Raw genomic sequence first — 7,085 nt, 5'->3', positions numbered from 1 at the left:
GGTGGAGCAGCTCCGGATTTGGCTTTCTTAGACGGAGGCTCGACAAAACCTTTGTCACTGCAAAAGGAAATGATTGACAAAAAGTTATGAAAGGAATGCGAGAAATAAAAGGAAGAAATACGGCTTCAGGGAAGAAGGTACTTACATATCGAAGAGGTCGTCTTCATCGGCAATGCCGCCGGTCGATCTCTTCGTGGGTGAAGCCCTGGCCTGCTCCACAGCTGCATCAATAAAGGCATCATGATCAGCGTCATCATCACGCACTGATCCCTCTGTGTCGCAAGCATCATCGGCTGAGAAAGGAGGATCGGCATGGGCAGCTTCAGAATCTATCGGGTCACCGTGTTCACCCTCTGGGTCTATGTGTTCGGCAGCATGAAAATCAACGGGGACTGAGGAGCCTCTTCCCTCAGAAGTATCGTTTGGCGAATCGCGCAAGTCACCCGAAACTATGGGGATCTGCCGAAGAAACGAGCAAATGAGAACAGCGGAAATTATGTCGACTAAGTGGAAGCGGTGTAATGAGAGTATAAGAAGGAAATTTACCTCTGACAGTGGATGATCAGCATCAAGGGGAGTATAGGAAGATATCAGTGGGATCGAGTCTTCCTAACTAAAGAGAGTAAGGCGACGGACTTCATCAAGCAGTTCCTTTTTCGACAGTTCAACAACATTTATCCTGGTCTCATCTTTTGGACCCGTATACAACCACATCGGGCGAATTCTGGCCATGATTGGTTGGACTCGACGTTTCAAGAACACTGCTGCCACCTCTGTGCCGATCATAGTCTGACCATCGGCCTCTTTGATCCGAAGGAATTTGGCAAATAATTCATCGGCTGCTGCCCTTTCGTCGGGAGAGAGAATATTCTTCCAAGAATCTTTCGGCTTGGCTTCGAGGACGTCGGCAAAGCAAGGGAGCTGGGACTCGGTTGTCAAGGAATCCTTGACATAAAACCATTTCAGTCTCCATCCTTGCACATATTCTCTCATTGGGAAACTGAAGTAGTTGACCTCTGAACGAGCCACGAACCCCACTCCTCCAATGACAAAAGATCCATTGCTACTGTTGTACCTCTTTACATAAAAGATCTTTTTCCACAGCCCAAAATGAGGTTCGATGCCTAGAAACGCCTCGCAGAGGGTGATGAACACAGCAACGTGAAGTATTGAGTTAGGAGTGAGTTGCCATAGTTGGATCTCGTAAGTCCGCAAGAGGTGAAGAAGGAATTCATGGGCAGGAAGCAAGAGACCCCGATGCAGAAATGACAAGAACACCACGGTAAAACCAGCAGGGGGATTGGGCCGAGAAATCGCACCTGGAAGGATCACGTTCCCTTCGTCGGAGGAGATTAGCCCGAGGCTTCGGGCCCGCTTCTCATCACGTTTCGTGATGGAGGACGCCAGCCAATCCCCAAGCTTGGCTATCGAGCCTGACGGCGCTGGCGGCGCCAGAGCTAGGGGAGGAACATCTGAAGTGCTCCTCTTCGGAAGATTTGAGGAGGATTTGGCGGCGGTGCCACCGCTCGTGGAACTGGCGACGGCAGTAAGGTTCTTCTTCTTCACCATTACGAGATCTGGGAAGGATCGGAAAGGAAGTGGTGGCGGCGCAACAGTTGCGAAAGGAAGAAAAGAAGAAAGACAAGAGGATGCTATGGCAAATGAAGGAGAAGATTAGGGATTTTCGTCCTTTGGAGATTTTACGAGAAGGAGAATTGCGTGGGCACGTGTCGTTGCTGCCAGTGGACCTTTTTCCGATTGATGGTTGCAGGAATCGAGGAGGCGCCTTGGTAACTGTGCGAGAAGGGCGGAAATTGCTTAAAAATGGGGCCATACAGAGAAAAGGATGGGCCCAGCGAGTCGCGTCTTATCAGTCAAAATCAAGATGACAGTGAAACGTCATCAATGACGTCATAAAGAATGCTCGAAGCACTCGAAGGAATAAAAAGGTATCGGATGGTGAACTTGAGTCTATGCACAGATTGCAAAACATCTGCACTTAGACTCGGGGGCTACTCCCATCGGGAGCGCTGACACGCACCCGACAGATTGAGAACTCGAAGAAAAAAGATGATTGCTTAACTCAAGTCTGCGCCCGGTTGAAAGCACCCGTGCCCAGACTCGGGGGCTACTCCTATCAGGAGCGCTGGACGCGCACCCGATAGAACTTTTTTGCACTCCAGGATCATGCCCGGGGACTTGATTCTGTGTAGGGTAACGTTGTTTTGCCATCGGCAGTTAACCAACAAAAGTTGGGCACGTTACTTATTATCCCTTGCATGCGGAAAATAAATCGGATGACCTGTGAAGACTTGCAGAAAAGCTTCGGCAGAGCAGAACGTTCGAGTAGTACAACTTGAGTCTACGCACGGATTACAAGCATCCGTACCTAGACTCGGGGGCTACTCCCATCGGAAGCACTGACGCGCACCCGACAAATGAAGATGATGCTGACTCAAGATGAACAAGAACAATCAAGGAGAAGAACATCAAAAGGAGACATGCTTCAGTCTCTACCCGAACTATGTTCGGCTAGACACTCGGGGGCTACTGACGTGGGCATTACCCTTCGGGTAACCGACATTGCCCTATCCCGTATTGTCTAGTTGGAGGCCCATGAAGACACTTGGAGGCAAGATGGACCACCTGGACGGCGCACCAGAAGATTCCTTGACGGGCAAGACAAGGAAGCAGCCGAACAAGGGAAGATTAGATTTAAACTACTGTAAACCTAGTCGTACTCGGTTAGACCTCTTGAGACCTGACACCCTATATAAAGGCCAGGAGAGGGGCTACCGAGGGACACAATCAATCTTAGCAACTTTAGCCACCAAAAGTCTAGAGCTAGGTCATCGTAGCACTTAGCCTCTCGACGAGATCTCAGCTGAACTATTCGGCACCCCATTATAACCCAATATCTTCATAACCAATAACAGACAGGCAAGACGTAAGAGTTTTACCTCATCGAGGGCCCCGAACCTGGGTAAATCGCTCTCCCCGCTTGTCTGTGAACCGATGTCTCGTGTCAGCTTGCAGGATTCCGTCGACCCTAAGCCCCAATCGGAGGGCATTGCCGAGGAGTACCCTCGACATCCACCTCCCCCACGAATTCCACACAAATCCATGAAGATCGGGCACATCCTTGGGCTTAGCCCTTATCACTTTAGTTCAGGACCCTAAAGGTTTTAGCAATTTTTAAGAATAAAAATATTTGTCGACAAAATGTAGTCTTTTTTGTATGATTCTGTTAAATCAATAATATTTGTGGAAATGTGATTAAATATTTGAACTCCTCATGATTTCCCATAACAATGGAGTCAAGGTGTTTCGATGTCCCAACACTTAAAATTATGTGCACATTTGTGCTGGGTTTGGATGATGGGCATCCACTATGTGTTATTCAACTTGAGGTTGAACTACATTTACTTGTTGAGGATATAATTTCCTCTGTTCCGCGGAAGTATTTGAGAATTTATATCTCATGTGGCCAATTTACTCCCCCTTTTTTCTCTTATTTCGGAGGAAAGTGGTTACATTAGGTACCTTCACTCTTTTGGCACATTGGTTGCATGCATAATATGATTTTGTGACATATTTGTCACGAGTAAATGTATGTGGCAGATTTGCAATGTGTTGCAAATTTATGTCTGAACATATCGTTCAGATTTTGAAGTACGTCAATAAAAGGACTGAAAGTCTATGACATTTATTATTTATTTATCGGCATTCTTTGTGGTACTAATCTCCCCCTAATGCCGAAAAATGTCCTTATTGCAAATAGAATCAGCGTACGGGCTATCAATAACTCCCTTTTTAGGGTCTTGAGGTACTTGACAGATAAACAAGTATACCTCAGTTATTTATCACATAGATCCCAAATTGATGTGATGGCCCATGATGTACGTTGGGGTGGTGATACCGACCGAATTATCGTAGGTGGGAAATACTTGTTTGATTTCCACGTACTTACTGCAAGAGGAAGCAGTATGATAAGCAACTGTAGTGATCTAGATTAGATTTACGGCATGTAAGACCGCATGTCTCCAACAGTATGTTGGTATATCAAAATTTTGTTGCAGTGGTCATTTAATTAGTTTGATTCTTTTAACAAACAATTTAGTTGCACTATCCTGGGTATGTACACGCAAGTACTTAGTAAAATCACAAATGCTCGTGAAAAAAATATTAGTATTGGTTTAACCAATATATTATGATAAATTTCTCTTAATTTCATAATTTGAGAAATTAATTTATTATGATAAATTTATTAATTTCACAGATGATTTTTTTTTAATTTTGAAACTTGTAAATTGTGACCAACAAAATTTCACTAATTTTTCACATTATCCCTATAATGGGTGATCAAGGCGATTATGAATAATCGTAGATTCATCAAAATCTGAAAAAATTAGTTTGTACGCAACAAATTTTAGTATGAATTTAGTTCATACATTGAAATGTCATGTATGAGAAACATAATATTAATGAACAACATACCATATTTAGTAGTATAATTATAGGCAAAGTGACATATTGGGATAGTTATGAGACAAAATGAAGTCCCTAAAAGTTATTGGGAATTTTATTCCACAAGAAAAATTGATATTGTGAAGGAGTGTATCTCCTACGGGAGTGGACTTATGTTAAGTACAATTCACATCCAGATTATTTCCAGTGTTTATCAAAAGGAGCTTCAAAATTATCCTGTTACACTCACGTCACTTAATGAATATGTAGTATAATTCAACCAGATGCTAGTGATATATGTGCAATGATTCATACAATAGTATATTTGATCAACTTGATAGTTATCGTATCCCTTTTACTATGTCTACTATGATTTTATTTTTCATTTTACCTCCACTTTACATTAATTTCTCATGGTTCTTTTTGTCAACATTGAGATACTTAGTACTTTGAGTACTAATATGAATTTCAGGTATTGGTATATCACCCGTAGGGTGTATCACGTGACTCTTCATAAGAAGATATGATATATTATTATCCTGAAATAAATATGATAATTTATTGTATTACCATAAAAAATGTAAAGTGCTTTCGAGGTTTTGAATCACATCTTCATATCAAATGTGTGATCAACAAATATCAACCTGGAGTTGATTCTATAGACACTAGAAAGAAAAAACTACAATGTACTAGAAGTACTCAAAATTGTTTGAGAAACTATTAACATTGTGTTTATGCATCATATATCTCATTGATGGATATTTATGGAGAAATCGATATTTACTCAATTTCTCTCATGTAATGTGAGTTCAGTGAATTTCATTGATGGAAATTCCAGTCATATACATTTAGTATTAAGACACTAAATTGTAATTATATCAATGCTTTGGACTTCATCCCCAAAGTGATGGGAGATGTTAAATTTACCGCCAAAACATAGATGTGTATTTTGACATTGGTTATCACCGCATGATGCAGAACCAATAGTAGTTTTGTGAGAAAGTCAATGATTTTTATGTATGATGGAGTTTGTCTTGATAGACATAACACACAACAATATTATTCCATGATACGTGCTCCATAGTTTTATGTAATACCAATGTAAGAGAAGCATGAATAAATCATGCATGAATTTTTTTTTATGATAGTAAAATATATTTGGTAAACAACAAATATGCTCTAGAGGAACAATTTTAATATGACGCTGATGCTTCTATGCCATGCATGGATGTCAAAGTGTGAGTTAACACATTGTAGATAATCTCCATATTTATGGAGTACATCCCCGAGTAGTAGGAATGATAGTCTGACACATCTCATTGGACTCCTTATCATATTACCTTGTGTTATACTTTGACATTAATATATTAGAGCAACACTTTGGAGATATATTATTGCCAAAAATTAAAAATAAGCACATCTCAAAGTAATGGAAAAACTGCACTTCACGCAGCAGATGTCATTGCCTTGTGATTTACAAAATAAAATTTGAGATAGTAACTTACTTTATGGGTAGATTTGTCTTTTTTAAGAGAACTTTGCAAGAAAATTAGCTTTCAATTGCAAAATAAGGTTGTCGTACCAAAAAGCATGTTACCAAAATGCTAGAGGCAAATATATATAACATGATAGAAATTAGGGATATTCAAAATATAAGGGCTTCATGTGGTACTTTTACATGATGTAGAATGGTACATTTTTACTATATACAGTTAGCCATAGAATCTAGTACGTATATTAGTTGTGAAGCTAGAGGCTTCAGTGAATATAATAATACTAGTAGGTTAAACCACTAAAAGAAACCCTTAGTTTGAGGGTAAAACTGCAAGGTCCAAAGAACCTAATACTTATTGTAAAGTACGTTAATAGAATTAAACTCCAAAATTTGGATAGCCTGAGAACCGAAAAAAAAATATCTAAACCAGAATGGAAAGAAACGAAGAGATAAGATCCCTCGTATGGTTAGGAATAGGATACAAAGAAATCGATTTTGGCTTGGCTTCTCTATCTCTATTTCTATTTCTCTCTCTATCTCTATCTCTATATCTATATCTATATCTATATCTATACTATATAAAAAGGACGAACTGGTTCTGTTTCCTCCGGTTCGAAGTTTTGTCCTACATATTTTTATCTGACTATTTTGCCCTCCCACTAAATCGTACTCCCTCTGTTCCATTCTATAGTGTCTATAGTTTTTTGTCACGGAAATTAGCGCAAGAGTATTTTTTACACAAGACCCCTAGCTAAACGATTTGAGATCAACGTAAAATTTGGGAAATCCATATCTTACTAACTTACCATAACAAATTTGGGAGTTGAACGACTTGGGAGCTGAACGGGGAGAGGGTAATTGAAAAAAAGTTAACCTACAACCTTATATTCTGAAACAAATGCCAAAAATCTATAGACACTATAAAACGAATGGAGGGAGTATAATCAAAGTTTTAAATAGCGCACTATTTCATTTAGCGAGGACCTTCTCTAAACGCTATGCACGTTATAGCGCGTTATAATAGCGTTTTGCAAAAAAATATGCAAATGTTAAGGATTTCGGCAACTAAAAACTTGTCCAGCAGACAAATTGCATAACCAGATCGTTCAAAGTAGATTCCCAG

This window comes from Lolium perenne, chromosome 6 (genome assembly GCF_019359855.2).
Source record: "Lolium perenne isolate Kyuss_39 chromosome 6, Kyuss_2.0, whole genome shotgun sequence".
In the NCBI taxonomy this organism is placed as follows: domain Eukaryota; kingdom Viridiplantae; phylum Streptophyta; class Magnoliopsida; order Poales; family Poaceae; genus Lolium; species Lolium perenne.
The sequence above is the reverse complement of the archived record's forward strand: the minus strand, read 5'-3'. Positions refer to the sequence as shown.